The following is a 20,608-nucleotide window of genomic DNA, read 5'->3' as shown; positions in this document are numbered from 1 at the left end:
ATGCATAAGTGTTGCAAGCATAATGTTCTGCTAAAGAAGCCAATCAGAAAAGCATACATTCTGTCAAGTTCAAAAAGAGTTTAAATGAATCTATGATAGAATCAAAGATAATGGTTACATGTGGAACTAGGTAATAGTCTGGAGGTGGCACAGAAGAGTCTCTAGAGTTCTGCAATGTTCTATTTCTTTCTCTTTTAGTGCTGGTTTTATGTGTTATTCACTGTAAGGATATTCTTCAAGATATATATTTATGATTGGTACATTTTTATAGGTATCTTATATATTAATTGATATTAAATTAAAAAATAAAATGTGGAGGGTACATATTTGCACATCATTGTGATATTTTGGTAGTAGAAGAAAAGAGGATGTTCTTTGCAGGAAAAAACACAACAGGTAGAGAGACATTCTTTTGACTGAAATTATAAGTGTTTTTAAAAAATGAGTCATGTTATTGTTGCTTTACACAATGTTTTCATGATTTGCTAGAACTCACTAGCAAAATATCAAGAATATATGCTTTACAGTGGATAAATAGTCATGTTATTTAGAACTTTCATGACTTCCTGGTAAGCAGCCCTACATATTGTGGAAATTTAATCACCTGAGCAAGCTTAATATGTCTAAAATACTTTAATGATGAATTCTGAATAATTTTAAATAAAAAACACTATTACAATTTTTACCCATAGAATGTTAATAGGATCCATTGGCACTTTTCAAAACTCTGTAATGCTTTCATTGAAAATCCTATTAATAGCATTGGAATGACACGGTGAGCCAGGTGACATTTTGGAGTTGTTTTCTCCTTCTCTGCAGGGGGATACAGCGTCAGTGCTCAGGGAGTATAATATGGTTTGGATTAGGGAATCTAAATGCTGGAAAGAGAATCCAAATCTGAAATTTTCAAATGACAGTTTAGGTACAGAGTGCCAAATTGTATCCCTCTCATGCTGTGCTACTGAAAGCCAAGAAAAACTGAAGCTCAACAAAGGAACTTTTCATGCTATCTGTAGTGATCCAAATCAGGAAATCTATTCAGTCTGGGGCCCATTAAACCTCGAGCTGCATGCTAAGCCGTGAATCGGCATAAAGCTAGACTCTACCATCCCTCACTCATCTGCACATTTAAATATGGTTGTGCTTTACATGTTGATCCGAAAAAAAGGGGCAAGGAGAAGAAGGTGCTAGTTTGACTTACTATATTTATCAGATCATAATATTTTCATTAATGATGTGTGTGTAATTCAGAGGATGTGTTAACACTTGAAAACATCTGAACCAAATTATGGGATAAAGTGCAGGCTCGACATTGACTCAGATTGCCGATATTGCCAACGTATCCAGATTATTTTGTTGAAAATCAATAAGGTGCCTGAATAACTCCAAACATCTGGATATTTGTAAATAAATGTAGGAGCAACCTCATGTTTTGGCATCATGTAGAATTGGTGACACTGATGGATTAATCCTGATCATTATTCCTTGGGAACATTGACCAAGAAAGTGTAACATAACAATTTCATCAAAATGACTTGAATTTTTATTGTTTTATATTTGTCAAAATGTTTTACATGTACTATTTTATTTGCCCTACATGAAAACATTTTTTTCAATTAAATGGAGCTTGTTTGTTTGTTTGTTTTAAGAAGAGGTGGTTGAAATGCACTAAAGTGGCCCTACTAACATCCTAGTTGGTTACATAAAGATGAAAACCCATTTTTATTAAAATATATTCATTTCTCTTTCTTGCAACTCTGATGCCATGGAATTAAGCATACTATTTAGAGGTTGCGAAATGCACATATCTACTGAGATTAAAAATATAACATATTTTGATATGTTCTCACTTTCATGACACTACTCCTGAGATTAACACTATAAGGAGTGTTTCATAAAAACAACTAAATCATTTTTCTATAGAATTGATAACTTTTCCTGTAGACTTTTAGCCAGAAGGAAACCTGTTAGTCACTTTTTGAGAAATGAGGAAACAAGGTCAAGGAAGCTTTGTACCCTATCTGAAGCCACATACATCGTAAACTCAGACCTGACACTAATGTTAGTTCTGCGACTAAAGCCAGCTATTTGTTCTGGACACTACACATTAACTTCTTTAGTTGAAGACAAAGAAAAAAATCTTACATAAATATAGTGAGATGTTATTTAGAAAACGCTTTCTCACAATCATTACAAACTATTTCAGTAACATTTTGGAAAAAGTTTTGATATTTTCTGTTTTAATCCACATGGTCAGCGGCCTTGCAGTAAAACAACATTTTGTCCTTTCAGATAGGAGTCACAACCAGAATAGCAGCTTATCCTAGAAACAGCATTTGTTTTAATAATTTGGGGATAAAATTTATTTATTATTCTCTGTGAATCTCCCTGGATTGCTTCAGCCCCAATCATATACCACAATGCTTATTAATAAATTTTGTACCTTTTCAATATACATAAATATTTTCAATTAAAATGAAATAGCTCTGTGAGATATGAATTTGATTTTTAATGAATAAATAAGAAATGTATAAAGACATATTTAAGCCTCAGGGGCAAGGTAATTTATAAAACAAAATTATAACAATGAAAAATATTCCTGATATATTTTTTAAAGCAAAACTATATTTTATAGTACTTTATCAAAACTCTACTTGTTGTGGATCAATGATGGTTTTTCAGTACATCTTTTATTACTATATGTATGTTTATATTATCTTTATATTTCTTCTCTACTCAGTTTAATTAGTTACTCTGATATTTATGGGTGAACATTATCAATCCAATACTAGTAACTGCATAATCTATAAAATACTATGACATGTTTTGAGAGCCATAAAATTAATTGATGTAAAATAAAAACATTTTTGTGGCTTAGCATGCATTTATTAATCTAAGTCCAACCCAGCAACTTCAGTTTTTTCTCACCCCTTTTCCAATATGTATTGGTTTATTTTTTTTACATGAAAATTGGCAAAAGAGCAGCCACACCCTGATTCTATCTTTGTTAACCACAATAAACAAAAATTTTCTATAAAGAGTCCATAGTTCAAGTGGGAGAATAATCACTAAATTATTAGAAGGTATGTTTGCTTTTAGGTCCTAAAATTTAATTTCATGATTTAACTATTTTGAAAATGGAAAGTCACAATGTTTGCTAATTTTTGCATACTTATATATGTCTATATGTATACACATGCATTTATATTAAAGTTTTTAAAAATTCACAAAAATCATTGCTATTACTTTATAGGTGCATATATATAAACTAATGCTATTTTTTTCATGTTTCTCTGCTTGATAGAACTAACATATTTCTCTAATTCTCATCCACAATTATAATTTATGGCCATAGATTTTCATTTCTTTCGATTTAGTATGTTTCTCTTTTTAGGTTGTGATCTTGGCTTCAATATTTTTGAACTATTACTTAATTACTAATTGCTTATAAGACATTTGTTAGTTGTCCATTTTACTATTTTAAATAAGTTTCTTTACATTGAGAATAAGTAACTAAGCAGGCCAGCTATTTCTGCCACAACATATTGTATATCAGAACATGATATAATTTAAAACAGTGCATTTGCTATTATTCTGATAAATATAGATCATGGAGTTTCTCAGTGATTTGGACTTAGTGCTTAATGTTTCCCTACATGTGTAAAAGTAGGGAATACCTAATTATCAGTAAATCTACAGATGTTTGCATTTTTATTAACTGCTACAAAGAACAATTATTTAGGTCTGTGGGACACTCCTACATGTGTTAACCTTTCTATCAATGAGCTCATTTTTTATCAGGACAAACCAGTACAATATTCTTTTGTCAACCTATTTAAACACCAATTAATTTCCATCAGAAACTATATTAAATGCATACTTAGATAAGTAAAGGAATTTTTGAATAGCATATATCAACATTTTTAGCTTCTGTTATCCTTTGTCAGGAATAAGAAGTTGACTAATTTGATGCAGACCAGATTTTGTAACTTGGAGAAAAATAAAAACAATCTAAATGTGATGAAATTGTTGATGTATTTGTGAATCTTTTATTTGTCAGTTTTTTTAAGTGCTTTTATTCCTTCTGAATTTATAAGTAACCAAGTTAGCATGTTAAAATTAGTAACACTAAAGCTGAAAATGTCTGTCATTTTTCACTTATACATGCATTCATTTGTCTTTGGGATTTAATTGGACTCTTGGAATTCCCCTGGCCTCCTGTAAAGTGCAGGGAAAGACTCGGTAAACATTGAAACAAGTATCATGTAAGTTGTGGAGCAAATATGCTAAAATACAGATTATTCTGATGATTTCTATAACAGAGCATCCAATTTAACCATTTTAAATACATTAAAAATTAGTATGTAGAATTTAGGCTTTATCAGTTTGGAAAAAAAAAAAAACAACACTCTTAGTGGTTCATTTGTCTGGATTCAACCATGCTATTGCAAAATACTTAAAACATGGGAAAAAGTATTAGCATGTAATACAGATACACACCCACCCCAGAGATTTAACATATTTCAGGTTATATTTGTTTCAAATCATTTTTGCCTTAGCATATAAACATTGTTTAATACTCCTATTTGTCTTTCTATCTTGCCTATTCTTCCCAAGGGGTAACCATTATGCTCAACTTGACAAGTGTCTTTCTGATATATGTTTTCAGTGGCAGGCGTTTCCATCAATATATTTTTTCTGCCTATAAGCCAGATTCACCCTGAAACTGTTTTTTGTCAAAGCAATGAAGCATATTTCACTTAAGAGGGTATTCCCAACTTGGAAATCCCAGCTGGAGACACGTTTGCCACAGGGGCAGTGCACCGAACACAAGGAACAGAATTTCACAGACAAGCTAAAGTGGCATTCAAGAACAAGGCACCTAGCTTCAAGTTCAAGATGGAGGAGTAGGAAGATCTTGAGAGCACCTCCTCTAATTGATACCAAAACCGCAATTACATATAAAACTGTCTTTGAGAACAACCTGAGGACTAGCAGAATAGGTTTTCTACAACCATGGATATAAAGACAAAGCTACATTGAGACAGGTAGGAGGGGCAGAGACTCAGACTAGTCAGAACCCACCCTACCCTCCAATCACCATGCAGTGACTGAGAAGTTGGTGGGATATTACACCTGTGGAGGTCATCCTATTTCAAACTAATAGTCATAAAGATGCTTATCAAACTCTGTAGACAAGTAAATAAATTTAGTGAGAACTTCAAAATAAGATAAAAAAATATTTAAAAGAACCAATCAGAACTGAAGAATATAACAACTGAAATAAAAAAAAATACACTGGAGAGAATCAAGAAAAGATCAGATGACACAGAATAATGATCAGCAATCAATAAGACATGATAGTGGAAATCACCCAATTGGAAGATCAAAAAGAAAAAGAATTAAAAAGAATGAAGATACCATAAGGGAACCTTTGGAATGACATGAAGTGCCCTAATATTTGAATCATAGGAGATCCAGAAGAAAAAGAGAAATAGAAAGGGACAGAAAACCTATTTGAAGGAGTAATAGCTAAAAACTTCCCTAACCTGATGATGGAAATAGACATCCAAGTTCAGGAAGTGCAGTGAGTCCCAAATAAAATGAACCCAAAGAGACACACTAAGACATATCATAATTAAGTTGTTAAACATTAAATATAAAGAGACTCTTAAAAGCAGCAAGAGAAAAAGAGCCAGTTATATAAAAGAGAATGCTCATAAGGATATCAGCTGAGTTTTTAATAAAACCTTGCAGCTTGGAAAGGAGAGACACAATATATTCAACACAATTAAAGGGAAAAACATACAACCAAAAATACTATACCAAGCAATACTATCATTCAGAATTAAAGGAGAGCTCAAGATTTTCCCAGACAAGCAAAAGCTGAAGGAGTTCATCACCACTAAACTGTCATTACAGGAAATTTTAAAAGAAATTTTTTAAGTGGAAAAGAAAAGGCCAAAACTAGAAATAAGAAAATATATGAGAAAAAAAATCATGCTAGCAAATACAGATATATAGTAAAAATAGTAGATCACCACTTATAAACCTAGTATGAAAGCCATTAAAGTGGCTATAAGTACATATCTATTAATATTACTTTAAATGTAAATTGATGAGATGCTCCATTCAAAAAACATAGGGTAACTGAATGGATAAAAAGAAAGACCCTACGTGTGCTACCTATATGAGACTCTAGATTAAAAGACACACAGAGACTAAAAGTAAATAATTAGAAAAAGATATTTCATGAAAATAGAAACAAAGAAATAGCTGGGGTAGCAATACTTACATCAGACAAACTAGACAGAACAAAGGCATTAACAAGAGACAAAGAAGGATGCAGCAATTACTCTTTTTGGTACTTATCTAAAGAAAATGAAAGACTAATTTGAAAAGATCTATGCAACCCTATATTATCTGCAACATTATTTACAATAGCCAAGATATGGAAGCAACCTTGGTGTTCATCAATAGATGAATGAATACAAAAGTGGATGTGTGTGTGTGTGTGTGTTTGTACGCACACACTCTGCAACATTACTCAGCCATAAAAAGAATGAAATCTTCCCATTTAAAACAACATAGATAGATCTAGAAGATATTATGCTACAAGAAATAAGTCAGAGAAAGACAAATACTATGTAATTTCACTTATGTGTGGAATCCAAAAAACTAACTGATGAACAACAAAACACACAGACTCATAGATACAGAAAAACTGACAGTTGCCAAACGGTTAGGTGGTGGAGGATGGGAAAAAATGTGAAGGGGATTAAGAGGTATAAATTTATAACATAAATAAGTCACAGGGATATAAAGTACAGAATAGGGAATATAGTTAATAATATCACAAAAACTTTGTGTGGTGACAGATGGATAGTGGACTTCTTTGTAGTGATCACTTTGTAAAGTATATAAATGTGAAATTTCACTAAGTTGTACATCTGAAACTAATATAATACTGTATGTCAACTATATTTTAATTAAAAAGAGTTTTACATTCCAGAATAATAAAAAGAGTGTGTTACTGATCTAAAACATTGGCAAGATCAAATCATCAATCAAACAATTAATCCATGAGAGAATGGTCAACATGGTCCATTGGAGAAATGGTCAATATTGGAGAATGGTCAATATGGTCCATTGGAGAAATGGTCCATGAGAGGATGCCCTTCCTCCAGTAAAGCTAGTGAAGTACTGTTTTCTCTACCCAGACTATGATCTTAACCAATTTGTAAAACTGAAAACAGGTATATAATTTATGGAACTCAGAAAAAGCATGCATACCATGCTTAATTAATATTATTGAGCCATTTGAATCTTCCTGAGTATTCCAAAACACAATGCCTTTATCCAGAAAATGTAGACAAATTAGGCATCTAATATATTCATCATCTAATGTCATATGACAGTACAAAGGAAGTTTCTGATCTTATTCATTTACAAGTTTTACCTTATTGCTCACATTTCCCCCAATTGTGTTATTCTACATACAGCCCATCACAGGCCTTTGGAAAATTTGGAAAATTCCCTCCAAATTTTCTATAATTTAATGTCAGGGATATTCACTCGAAACTTGCTGTTTCCTCAAGCACATGTATAAAATAATATAGCCTAAAATTAAATTGCTTTCCTTAATTTGTCTATTCTAGAAGTTCTATTCTGGAAAAATGTTCAGGGAAAAAAGAGTGTGCATGTTTGGACCTAAGTTTCACGCATTAAACTCCCCTGTATCGCTGCAAGCATGATACATGAAAATCTGGACTCCCACTGAAGGGACAATATATGGAATCCATTGTGTGGAATCTGCTTAATAATAGATGATACCTCCTATCTGATTCTTCTGTCTCTAGTTTTCTCTCATCTCTGACTCTCTGCCAGGATCCTCTTCAAAACAGAAAAATGATCATGCCAAACCCTAACTTAAAAACTGTTGGTAGTCCTCCAGTTTACTAATTTGCTTCTATCCTAAAACAGAAACTGAAATGCCTATTATGCATATTCCACCTTCCTCTCCTTATTCTCAATGTCATTCAGAACTTTAAAGTTTGAATTATTCATAATTCCCTGCATGAATTGTGCCTGTATTCTTCCTCCCATCTGGAATTTCCCTGTACTATTTTCTTAGTCTAGCAACTCCCTTCTAATCATGTAGTGTAATGTGTGTAAGAATCAGGTCTGATATCACCTTTTCTGGGAAAGCTTCTTGGAACTTTCTGCTGGTAGGATAAATCTCTCCCCATCTACACTTTCAACATATTAATTTTAAAAAAAGTTTATTGTAACATTTGGCAGATGTGCTTTTCAACCCCAAGATTCTGAGCTCCAAAGACAGTTTATTTAACAAAAGATAATTTTAAGACATAAAGAAATGGTGATTATATCTAATTTGGTCTCTGCAGATTAAAAGTGTTCAGTAGATATGTCAATATATAGTTGAAATCTCTATTGTATAATATGTGTTTTATAGTCATTAAAAATATTTATGGAACACATACCATCTGCTCTTTCATGTTTTTCTTGATGAAAATATAAATGTGAGCTACTCCCTACCCCCCAAAAGAAGAATTGAGGAATTTGTATCTTCCCCCAAATTACTGCCTGTTCTTTGAGTCTCTGAAACATGGGTTAAGTCTATGACCAGAAGACACATTAAAACTAAGTGGTCTCTCCCATAATTGAACTAATGACAAGCACCATGTTTACACAGCATTCTAAACCACTACAGTTACAATATTTTTATATATAAGATGTGAATACATATGAATTATGAAATGAGAATCTAATTTACCTTCTGAACTCAAGGAGAACAGTTTGAATGGATAACATTTTCAGGGTAATTGAACCTTGGAAAACTGGATACCAGCCAGTGAAGATTGAACGTTGCTCCAACTATTACCTTTAACCTCACACTGTAATTTATTCTTGCCCTTTCCAGGATCTCCAAATACCACACAAACATTATATTTATGACAGCAAAGGCTACAGCTAACTTTCTCCAAACACTTGTACCATAGATCCTTCCACTTGAAGGAAAAAAAAATAACTTTTCAAATCATGTTCCCTTGGACAGACTACAAAGACCTGATCACAGCTCCCTTGTCATTTTTCTTTTTTTGAAAAATATAACTTTAAACTACTTTTGAATTATGTGAGAGGAGACAGTGTATATTTTTTACTTTAAAAGCAATTTAAGGTGGAGTTCTCTGGCACACGGCAATCCAAAAATAGCTAAAGCTTAAGAGTTGAAACTCCCTCTTGTCTGGTATACATTGAATAGAGTTATTAGCAATCAGAGCTGTTTTCAAATGCTCAATGCAAAATTGCAGAAGTGTTTAGGTTTATAAATACTTTGCAGGCAACGAAAGTTTGAGATCAAGGGTACCATTTGTTCAGTTAAAATTTAAGTGGTGAGGCACTTGGTGCCATTTTAATCATTTAAGTCCTTTCAAATGAAAAAAAAGGACAGAAATTAAATGTAAAAAGTATAAAATAAGGATATCTTGGTATTTCATGTGAAATGGTATTCAATTACCTTACTTACAAATCATTAAAATGCACCACTTGGTGTGGGAGAAAAATTAGAGTAATATTAAGATTAGACACTTTGGATTCAGGAAGCATATGGTTCAAATCCTGTCTTCCATATTTTTCTAATTGCAGTGAGCAAATTCTTTAGCCTACTATGTTTACTTATCTATAAAAATATGTTTGTTAATCATTATATCAAAATTGATGGAAGTGGTCCATCTTCATATGGAATATTCTTCCACCCCAAAATTAATTCACAGCTTTTTGGAATATTAAGAGCTTTCCACATTAGAAATGATATTTACAGGGAATATTAAAAATATTTTGAGAATATCTTAAAAATTTCCATGTGTTTCATGAAGTAATAAATTAGTAATAAGGCTTTGAATTTATATACTACGTAGAGAAGCAATTCACTGCAAAATTCCAAGTACAGAATTCTTGCCAAAGTCTGAACCCAGAGACATATTAATGTAACTCATTTGGGTAGCATTGCACACATCTTTAAGATGCAATGAGTTCTTAAGGGGCAAGACAAAATTACTCTATGCAAATATCAAGGTGGCTGTACCATGACAGATGAGAAAAGAATAAAAAATTAGAATTTAAAGTCCAGGTCATGTTTAAGAAAGGGAACATGGTGGTATATCACTCTGGGAAAAGCTGAAGTTCTATTAATAAGATAAGAAAAATAATAATTAGAATTAAAAGCACACATATATACCTTAGATGAAGGCAGCTAGACAGGAATTAGGTAAATGAATGGCTAATATATAAGTGGGTGAAAATAAATGAATTACATGGATCTCCAATTAGAGAAACTGCCAGATCGTTCTGTCAGTCTGGAAGACAAGCCTTTTCCTCTGATGGTATACCTAAAATAGATTGTTTAGGAGAGCATATTTATCAATACTCTCAATCTATTTACACTTCCTTTATGCACAACATTGGGCAAAAGTTCTAAGCATGTTAATTTTTAAAAAAAATTTAGGAAAATATTAATTGCAAAAAATTTTAATGTCATGATTTCGATGTAAAAACAGAAAATAGTTTAAAAATTAAATGTATGATATAATGCTACTATTCAGCATTTCATGTTATAATTTAAAAGATCTGAAACTTGTTAAGACTTCAGCCCAATTTTAAAGTGAATTTTGAACTTCACATTACCCTTGTGTCAGCAGAGGAAAAAGAAAAATCACAGTGATTTTCCTGAGAAACACTTTGCTTTGCACATAGCAGAGATGGCTAGCTGGATACAAAGAAGACCTCCTCTTCTCAGACCACAGATAGATCATATTCTCCATTACCACTTGCTCTTTTCTTTGGCCTGAGTTCTTCGCAATGAGACTGATGGGTACCACTTCCCAAACCAGATCAAAAGGACCATTGAGCAACGATGTTCAAAAGAAACATCCTTGCTCAATGTCCCTTTTCCTATCTCTTCTGTTTGGTGTAGATGAGTATAGGAAACCAGAAAGACTTTGAAGATAACTAAAGAATAGATGGAAAGGGCCTGGAAAACTTAAGAGGGGAAACATTGAATCCATGAATCACCTCCTGAAGGAAAGCTGACCATCCACCATTAACACTCATGCATGGACACTCATTTCCTATAGATAATTTGTTAAAGTTACCTGCCAGAGAAATAAATATCTGTCACTCTTAAGGCATTATATATTTTTAGTTTCTATTACAGGAGTTCTAAGTGTTTTTCATTGGGAGTTTATACACTTGTATGTTGAAATACCTACCCAAATATGATTTAGAAATTTACATAATCTGAGACAATTTTCTTAAATATTTTCTAGTCAAGCACCTGTCCTTATTAGAGTCAACTGCTTTTCTGGTTAATACATGAGTTATCCATTTTTAGAAATTTACACATATGGCTCATACTGTTTTGGTTTGACTTCATAAAATTATGTTGGTAAGAATCATTTACATTGTCAGTGAAGTAGTACTGCATTATTCTCTTTTACTAACTTATATTCCATTTGATAAGTATGACATGACTAGCTTACCCATTTCTGTGTTTATGAAATTTGGATTATTTTTAGTTTGGGGACATTATGAACAAAGCTACTTATGAGCATTCTTGTATTAAGCTTTTTGTGGATATGTGTTTCATCTCTCCTGGGTAGACAGTTCAGGAATTTCTGAATCATAGAAAAGATATATCTGTGACTTTTTAAGGCAGAAACTATAAAAATTTATTTCAAATTTTGGTATAATATTCACTTATTCCCAGTGATGTATGAGAGCTTCAATTTTTCCACATCTTCATCAAAACTGCCTTTAATTTATTCATTAAAAACAGTGGATGGAAAATAATATCTCTATTGTTTTAGTTACATTTTTTTCGATGATTAATGATTCTGACCATCTTCTAGGGTTCTTAAGGGTTATCTTATTTGTGAAGTGTCTTTTCAAATTTTTGCCCACTTATTTTTATTATGCTGTTTATCTTTTCATTGAGTTTTAGGTGTTCTTTACACAATTTGTATACAAGTTCTCTTTCAGAATGTGTATTGAATCTGTACAGATGGCCAATGGACATATGAAAAGATGCTCAATGTCACTTATCATCAGAGAAATGCAAATTAAAACCACAATGAATATCACCTAACACCTGTCAGAAAGTCTATCATCAATAAATCAATAAGCAACAAGTGCTGGTGAGGATGTGGAGAAAGGGGGACCTGTTTTTACTCTTGGTGGGAATGCAGATTGATGGAGCCACTGTGGAAAGCATTATGGAGATACCTCAAAAAATTAAAAATGGAACTGTGTTATGATCCAGCAATTCCACTTCTGGGAATTTATCTGAAGAAAACCTTAACACTACTTTGAAGGAACGTAAGCACACCTATGTTAATTGCCACATTATTTACAATCAACAAGATATGGAAGCAACCCTAGTGTCTATCAGTAGATGAGTGCCTGACACAAGTATGGGACATTTGTACAATGGAATACTATTCAGTCATGAAAAAGAAGAAAATATTACCCTTGTGACAACATGGATGCACCTGAAGAAGATTATGCTAAGTGAGATAAGCCAGTCAGAGAACGATAAATACATGATTTTACTCATATGTGGAATCTAATGAACAAACTGAACTAATAAGCAGTAGATAGAGAACAGGATGACAGCTCTGGGTGGGCAGTGGTTAGGGGATGAAGGGATTGAGCAAAAAAGAAAAAGGACTCGTGGACATGGACAACAGTGTGGTGACTGTGGAGTGAAGGGGGCCCATAAGTGGGATAGATGATAATGGAAAAAATACAGTAAAATAAAGTTATACTAGAAAAGCAAAAACACTCACAATTTTGTTATAAAAGTAATGTTAATAAAATGCCTTAACAGCATCCTGTCTACCATTAGGAGCATCCATATGATTAATGTTTATTAAAAGTTACTGTATATTTATTAAATTGATTTGGCAGTATTATATTAAGAAACATTTTGCTAACTCTTTAGATTTATGAAATGTGTGTGCATTCTTGAGAGTTATAAAAGTTATGATTTTTAGAATGTCATTTAATTTGATTCAATCAAACTTCCTAACAGTCCTGAACAGTTAAGGATTGACTTATAAAATATCTAGAATTAAATTACTTTTAAAAATAAATAAAACAAAAGCACATATTGATATTTACATATATCATTGAGTACCAGAAACTGGTTCTTATTAAATTATTGAGTTTTTTTAATCCTCATAGAGAATGAGGATAATTTTTTATGGCTTTAACCAAAAAGGATAGAAAGAAATCATGAAATCCAAGGCAATTTGACTCATGAAGTCATTACAGATATATAGTAAAATAAAGTCATTTTGCTAAGGCTTCTTTTAAAAAAGGTAAATTTACCATGTTTGCTGTATCTTTGACAGATGAAAATAAATATAATAAATTAAATATTTTATATCCACATATAAAAGCATTAGATAGATTCTGATTATTCCCACATTCTTGTAAACCTCCATAATGCGAGTTGTTTATGTTCCTCTATAAACAAACGTTTCTCAGGTAGCGAGGTTTTCTACTCTAGCACACAGTTAACTGTAATTTTGTACATGCTACAACTTTGCACCTAAATTATTCTTTATTTACAAAGCTCAAATCACATTCAAAGTTAATTGGAAACTTGAAATTTCCTCCATGCTCTGACTGGTGTGTCTCAGTGGGTTTAGCATCGTCCTACAACCAAAATGTCACAAGTTCCATTCCTGCTCAGGGCACATGCCTGTGTTGCAGACCAGGTCCCTGGCTGGAGGTGTGTTGGAGGCAACCAGTCCATGTGTCCTTGGCATATCGATGTTTCCCTCCCTCTTTCTCCCTCCCTTCCTCTCTCTCTAAAAAAAATTAATAAGTAAATAAAATCTTTTAAAAAAATCTTCTCTAAAGCTCATATCATATAAAGTTCAGTAAAGAGGTAATAATCATTATTTTAAAAAATAGGATACACTTAGAGGATTTTAATAAACAACTTTATCTAGAGCCATTTATTACAAATATATTTTAAAACTGTAAGTTCAGAATAAATAAGCTTAATGATTTAAAGAAATCTCTAGATAGAGCAATAAAGAATTAAGGTGCTTAATATGTGATCTTAACCTACTCAGTTTTATTAATGATGACAGCAACTTTGGAATTCAAATGGAGAGAAAGAAAAGTAGAGCTGTGGGAAGAGAAAAAATATCCACATTTGAAATAAATCATCTTAGGTGCAAATTCAGCTTAGTTTCTTCTTTTTATCAAATTGTTCCTAATGGATTAGGTTTTTAAACCCACATTTTTCCATCTCTGCTGATCTTGGGAATGCATCTATCTTCTTTGACCCATTGCTAGGCATGGGATTCCCAAGTGTCCCTGAATCCTTACTTCTGGGTGTGTTTCATGGAGTGAACATATAATTTCTCTTCCAAACCAGAATATATCTGAGAGTGAAAGGAAGGATTTCGAATAATTGCACTGAGGTAACTAAGCATAATGGACAAACGGGGCATCTGCTTACACTCCACATGACCCTTCTGTTCTCAGTGCCAGTGGGACATAGATCTTTACTTCAAAATCACGGATCTCACGAGATCTGTCCAGTAGCCACCAAGGTGTAGAGTTAACAGAAGACACTGGACTCAAGACAACTCAGTGACACATAGTTTCATTAACTATCTCCTTGTTTTGCAGGCTCCTAACATATCTATCTCTAACTTTAACTCATCTTGCATTCTTGGGAACATAAACCTACTGCTCTCCCACATCTCCAGTTCTTCAATTTGAATTCTTTTTCCCCAAATTAGAAGAAAACAGTCATCACCTTGAGTCTGTTCCCTGAATTCACTAACAAGATCTGTTTCCTCAAGCCTGATAATATGCATTAGTAAATAAGTGGCATCAGCCTTCCTTTCTCCGGTGTCTTGCTAACCAGAAGTATGTCTGTCTAAACAGAGCAGCCCCGTGTGGGAAGCTATTGGCCACATGTGTTTATTGAGCTTGAAATTGTCCAGTCAAAACTGAGGTAGAATCTGAGGGCAAAGTACATGCTATATTTTCAAGACTTGACATGAAAAACAATAAAAATACCTCAATAATTTTATATTTATATTTTGAAATTATATTGAATACATTGGGTATATGTAAATAGACTACATTTTTAAAATTAACTTTTAAAAAACTTCTTTAATGGATACTAGAAAAATTTAAATTGCATATGTGCTCATATTTTTAGCTTACATGAAGTTTCTATTGGACAGCTCTGGTAAAGATTTGCTCTAGTTTGCCTCCTATTTATGTATTAATCAGTGCCTTAAAATTTTCTTTCACTTTATATCTCACTGCTTCAGAAAACACCTGAGGAGACTATGTTTTCCAATAGCCACATGTTTTCTTTTGCAGCCTATTAAAAAATAATTGTCATGCAATGCCAATATCTTTATAATCTAGAATTTTCTATAGTATTAGTAAAACTTTTTTAGAACAAGGCGCAATGCTCCCTCTGATTTTGTCTACACACATTTTCAACTGATTTTCAGCAGAACCTAACACCCAACACAGCCATCACCATTAGGATAGCAGATCATAAGACAGGCAGATAGCAGCGTGAAGAATAAGGCTAAGTTTTTATATTAATTTGGGAAATGCATGACATTTAACCTTGATTGACATTAAACCACACACTGTTTTTTCTTTTTTTTTAATCAAAATTGTAAGATGCACAGTACGCTCATAGCCAACTTCTTTGTGTAGATCATGTCAGCCAAAAAATAGTCTCTAATTGTAGGATTTTTTAATTTCTCTTTAACTACCTCCATTATCAGTGTCAAGACAATGGCATTTCTCTGCTCTAAAAGAATAGGACAGTTGTTCCTTATTTACTGACTATAAATACTTAGGGTTTCATATCTCATACTCTGTATCCTATATGTTAAATAACATTTATAAAATATAGGACACAGAAGATGAGCTATAAATAAGAGTATATGTATGTGTATATCTGTGTGTGCATATATATATACGTATATATATATATATATACGTGTATATATATATATAATCTTTCCACCTACTGTTGTCATTTCAAGTTATTCACTAAAAGTACATTCACAGCATTACATACTTTGGGATGACCACTAATTGATATAAAAATTATAAATTATCATCAGAGATAATCTTATAGTTATTTAATGTAACTACAACTTTACTAGATATATTAATACATGCTTTTCACAATATACACTCATAAGATTCAGGAAAAAAATAAACCTCTGTCCTGATTTATAAGATGAAAAATTGACTTCTGAATTTACTACCCACTACCAATAGATAAAATAATTTAAAAACCCTGTTCACTCAGCTTACATTAGTTTTTGGTCAATTTAAATCATCTCAGGAAATACATTTACATAAACATGGCTCAGAGGAAAATGAATCATTGAAATTCATTCCCTCACAAGAAGGGGAACTATGCAGAGATGGCACCAAATAAATACCTACCATTATCTTCTCCATGTAACTAATTTTTTTTTTTGCTTCATTGTCCCTAAGAAAGCTGAAAATATCATCTGGAAAATTGCCGATGGTTTGGAAGATGGGAAATCACAAAATGTGTTCTGAAGCCCAAATGCTGTAGAATCATGGAGTGCACACAAAGATTTAAATGCAATGAGTCCATATTAGAACTTGTTCACCTGCCCCTTAAAGCTACGTAACCCTCCCATGAGAGTTGATTTGACATGTTTATGTGTTAATAAAATATTCATTAAGCAGGGCAATCTGGTGGGTTTTTGGCACAAATGTAAATTAAACAAGTATTAAACATCATTTAGGACCGAACGATCTAATATATGTGATTTGACTTGTCCCAATTATTGACAATACAAAACAAGGTGTCACATGAACAGTTCATGATGGTATAAGATTTCAGAAAGGAGGTAAAAATGCAAGTTATTAAGTATCAGAAGAGATTGCTTTTTTCTCTTAGTAATGGTAAATGAGAAGTGGGGACAGAGATGGACACAATAAAATGTCATCCAGCTTCTGCAAATACACTTGCAGAACTATGAAACAAAAACTCAATTTTTTGGATTTCCAATTGAACTTTTTTTAGTTTTTAAAGAATTCAAGTTTGTAATGACAGAGGTAACATACAGAATGATTGAAAAAGCCTTCTTTCCAGTTGCCGTTTTTGTATTAATAGTCTTTCCACTGTGACATATCTGTTAATAAAGGGGGAAATAAAATTTGGGGAAACTTAGTGGATGATCTACAAATATGTACTGCTGTTTTCTGGTTTGTTTTGTTTTGTTTTTACAAGCAATACCACATACTTGTATAAACAGAAACATTATCCAAACATTTTTCATGCCTGGAACTAATTCCCCACACTTCTCTTTAGAAACAACCTGGGGAGGGTAAAATACAACATCTATAGAAATTCCTCTTAATTCCATTACAATGAATTGTCATTTATAACTTTAAAAAACCTCAAATGAATTGGGGTGTATTTGCAGAGGAAGCGAGGTGATAACAACTTTATGTAGCACAACGAAAAAAGGAAACCAAATATAAATTCTTCTGGCCTCTCTTTTGCACCAGTTGTTTTTACATCATGTAGACAAAACATTCACATTGGAAAATAGGTGTTTAACCTCCTTTTTCCATTGTACTCTCCCAACTCTGTATTGAATTCAGTTCAGTGAGCAAGGGATTCTTCAGAAGTTGAACCATTCATAGCTTTGAGGCCTTAAAATAGAGACATTTGATTAACCACAAAACAGTGAACATGTAGACAATTGTCTATTCTATAGGTCAGATTGTTAGATCAAACTGAAAACTGTGTGGAATATTTACAGGGTGCAGAATCATGGGATCTGCCAGTGAGGATGGACTATGAGAAATTATTTTGCTGGAGACACTTCTTCTCAGTCTTATTTTACAACCCGTCTTTTAGAATGTGCTTAATTAATCCAGGCTCTAACAATATAAATTTTTAGAAGCAAATACAAGTGGATTGCAAAGGGGAAAAAAAAAGACATTTAACTATAAATTGTAGTTTGGATCACCAAAGAGAAAAACAGCAAAATTAGAACTAAGAATGTAGAGTGGGTGTTAGTTTTAGGGTTTCTCTTAATTTTTGTCACACACACAAATGAACAAGAGAGAGGAAAGAAGATAGAGAGAGAGTGAGAGAAACATTGATGTGAGGGAGAAACATCAATCAGTTGTCTCTCACACATGCTCCTACTGGGAACCAAACCCGCAGGCCAGGCATGTGCCCTAACTGGGAATCGAACCTGTGACCTTTCAGTTTACAGAATGACACTTCAACCAATGAGCAACACTGGCCAGGGTTCATTTTCTATGTTTTAATCTTCTCCTGGAAAAATCCTATTCTTGCATTTGACTACTAAGACGAAGTCACTGATGGAATGTGGGCATAAATGGCATTGCTTTATAGGTCCTTCCTATGTTCCTTGAGAAATTATTTCTCTTATCAGAAGTTAAACTTGAAGAATGTAATGAACTCTGGAATATGGTGGTTACAGTCCACTATATGTTGAACATTTTATTAAATATAATTCTAAATCATTTGGGAGTAAATCAATTAAATGCTTTTTTCCCTTAAATATGCATTTAATTCATTAAAGACAAAATAAAAATACAACATTAAAAAACAAGGTAAAATTGTGTATGAATGTGAAATGATTACTTAAACAATATTAGCCTATTGTGGAAGTAGAATTTTAAAAAAATTATTACTCCCATTTTCTTCAAAAAGTGGCACAAGATAATATAACCTCTTCATTACAGAGAAAAGATAGGTATATGTCTTATACAAGTGCTGTTTTATTTATGTTCAATTTTTGTTAACTATCTTAAATCCTTATTGTAAATAGAAATAGATGAACTATATATTAAAACTAAAATGAGTGAAAGCTCTATAACTTCCATTGTATATCTCTATTGAAGAGGTAGTTTAATATATTGAATGTGCTCTGAACGAGAAGTTAGAAAACCTGCTCTGTTCTGATTTTACCATTCAGCAGTTAAAAGGCTGTAGTCAGACTTAATTGCCCATATGTACCCAGGCTTTGAAAATTAAAAAAACAAAACAAGCAAAAAAAAAACCCCTGGACTATGTCATTTCAAAAGCGTCTTTTCCTCCTGTATCCTTTGTTCTATATTCCTTGTGAAATCCAAGCTTTAAACAAACCCTTATGAGCGCCTGCCATATTTTGACCATTTGTCTTTCTTGGAGGGAAGGAAACAACATGGATTTATCCAACAGCACCCCTGCTTTAATAGATAGAAACAAGTGGGATTCTACTAGGTCATGGTGTGGTACTCTGCAAAAGAACGTCTGCAGGGTTACTCAAGATTAACTAATCAAGAAAGACCATCGAAGGTGTGATATTACAATCAGAGCTTAGTGGTAGGAAAGAAGATCTGGGGAAAGGAATTCCCAGCAGAGAATCAACAAGTGCCACAACTGAGAATTAAAGAGAAAAATAAAAACAAAAACAACTTAGTGGGCCTGAAACCTCGTGCCCAAGAGGGTATGCTGAGGTTACAGAGGCACCAGAGAGCAGATCTTATACCACTTTATAAATCAGCATTGACTGTGTGGAGTTTAATCTTAGATGCCTGATGATGGTATGAGCTAATTCACTATTTTTTAAAAGATTTTACTTACATATTTTTAGAGAGGGGAACAGAAGGAGAAAGAGAGGGAGAGAAACATCAATGTGTGGCTGCCTCTCTCGAGCTCCCCCACTGGGGACATGGCTCTCAACCCAGGCTTGTGCCCTGACTGGAAATCAAACCATCAACCCTTTGGTTCTCAGGCCAGCACTCAATCCACTGAGCTGGACCAGCCAAGGCACCGAATTCACATTTTTAAAAGCTTACCCTAGGTGCTGGATGGAAATTAATTAGGTGAACGTTTTAGTTTGGGTCGCTATAGCAGAATACCATAATCTGGGTGGCTTAAACAACCTCAAAAAATGTATTTTTTACAGTTCTAGAAGCTGAAATGTGTGAGATCAGGTGCTGACATGATTAGGTTTTCGTGAGGGCCCTGTTCCTGGCTTAGAGATGATCATGTTATAGCACCCCACATAGTAGGGGGCAGGCAAAGGGGAAGCAAATTCTTTGGTGTCTCTTTTTATGAGGGCACGAATTCCATTTAGGAAGCTCCATGTCACCAGCTAATAACCCCGCAAAGGCTCCACCTCCTAACACCGTCACATTGGCCGTTTGAATATCAACATATGAATTTGGGAGCAGGGACACATATATCAAGCCTGTAACAGAGAGGGGAGAGAAGAGAAGACTAACAGATCAGTTACTAAACTCAGGATAAAAGGGAGAGCTGATCGGGGTGGTAGTGAAGTAAACAGATTCATTCAATCAATGTTCGGAATGAGGAATTGACAGAAATTACTGTGATGGTTTGGTACAGGCGTCAGGGTGAAATCCCAGCTTTTAGGCTTAATGGTGGCATTTACCTTAACAGGTAAGAGCATAGAGACAGGACATTGGAACATTTGGAGGGTAAATTGAGTTG

The sequence above is a fragment of the Pteronotus mesoamericanus genome, unplaced genomic scaffold (genome assembly GCF_021234165.1).
Source record: "Pteronotus mesoamericanus isolate MK-2021 breed Mesoamerican mustached bat unplaced genomic scaffold, CSHL_Meso_final contig_182, whole genome shotgun sequence".
Classification (NCBI taxonomy): Eukaryota; Metazoa; Chordata; class Mammalia; order Chiroptera; family Mormoopidae; genus Pteronotus; species Pteronotus mesoamericanus.
Note: the sequence above shows the minus strand (reverse complement) of the source record.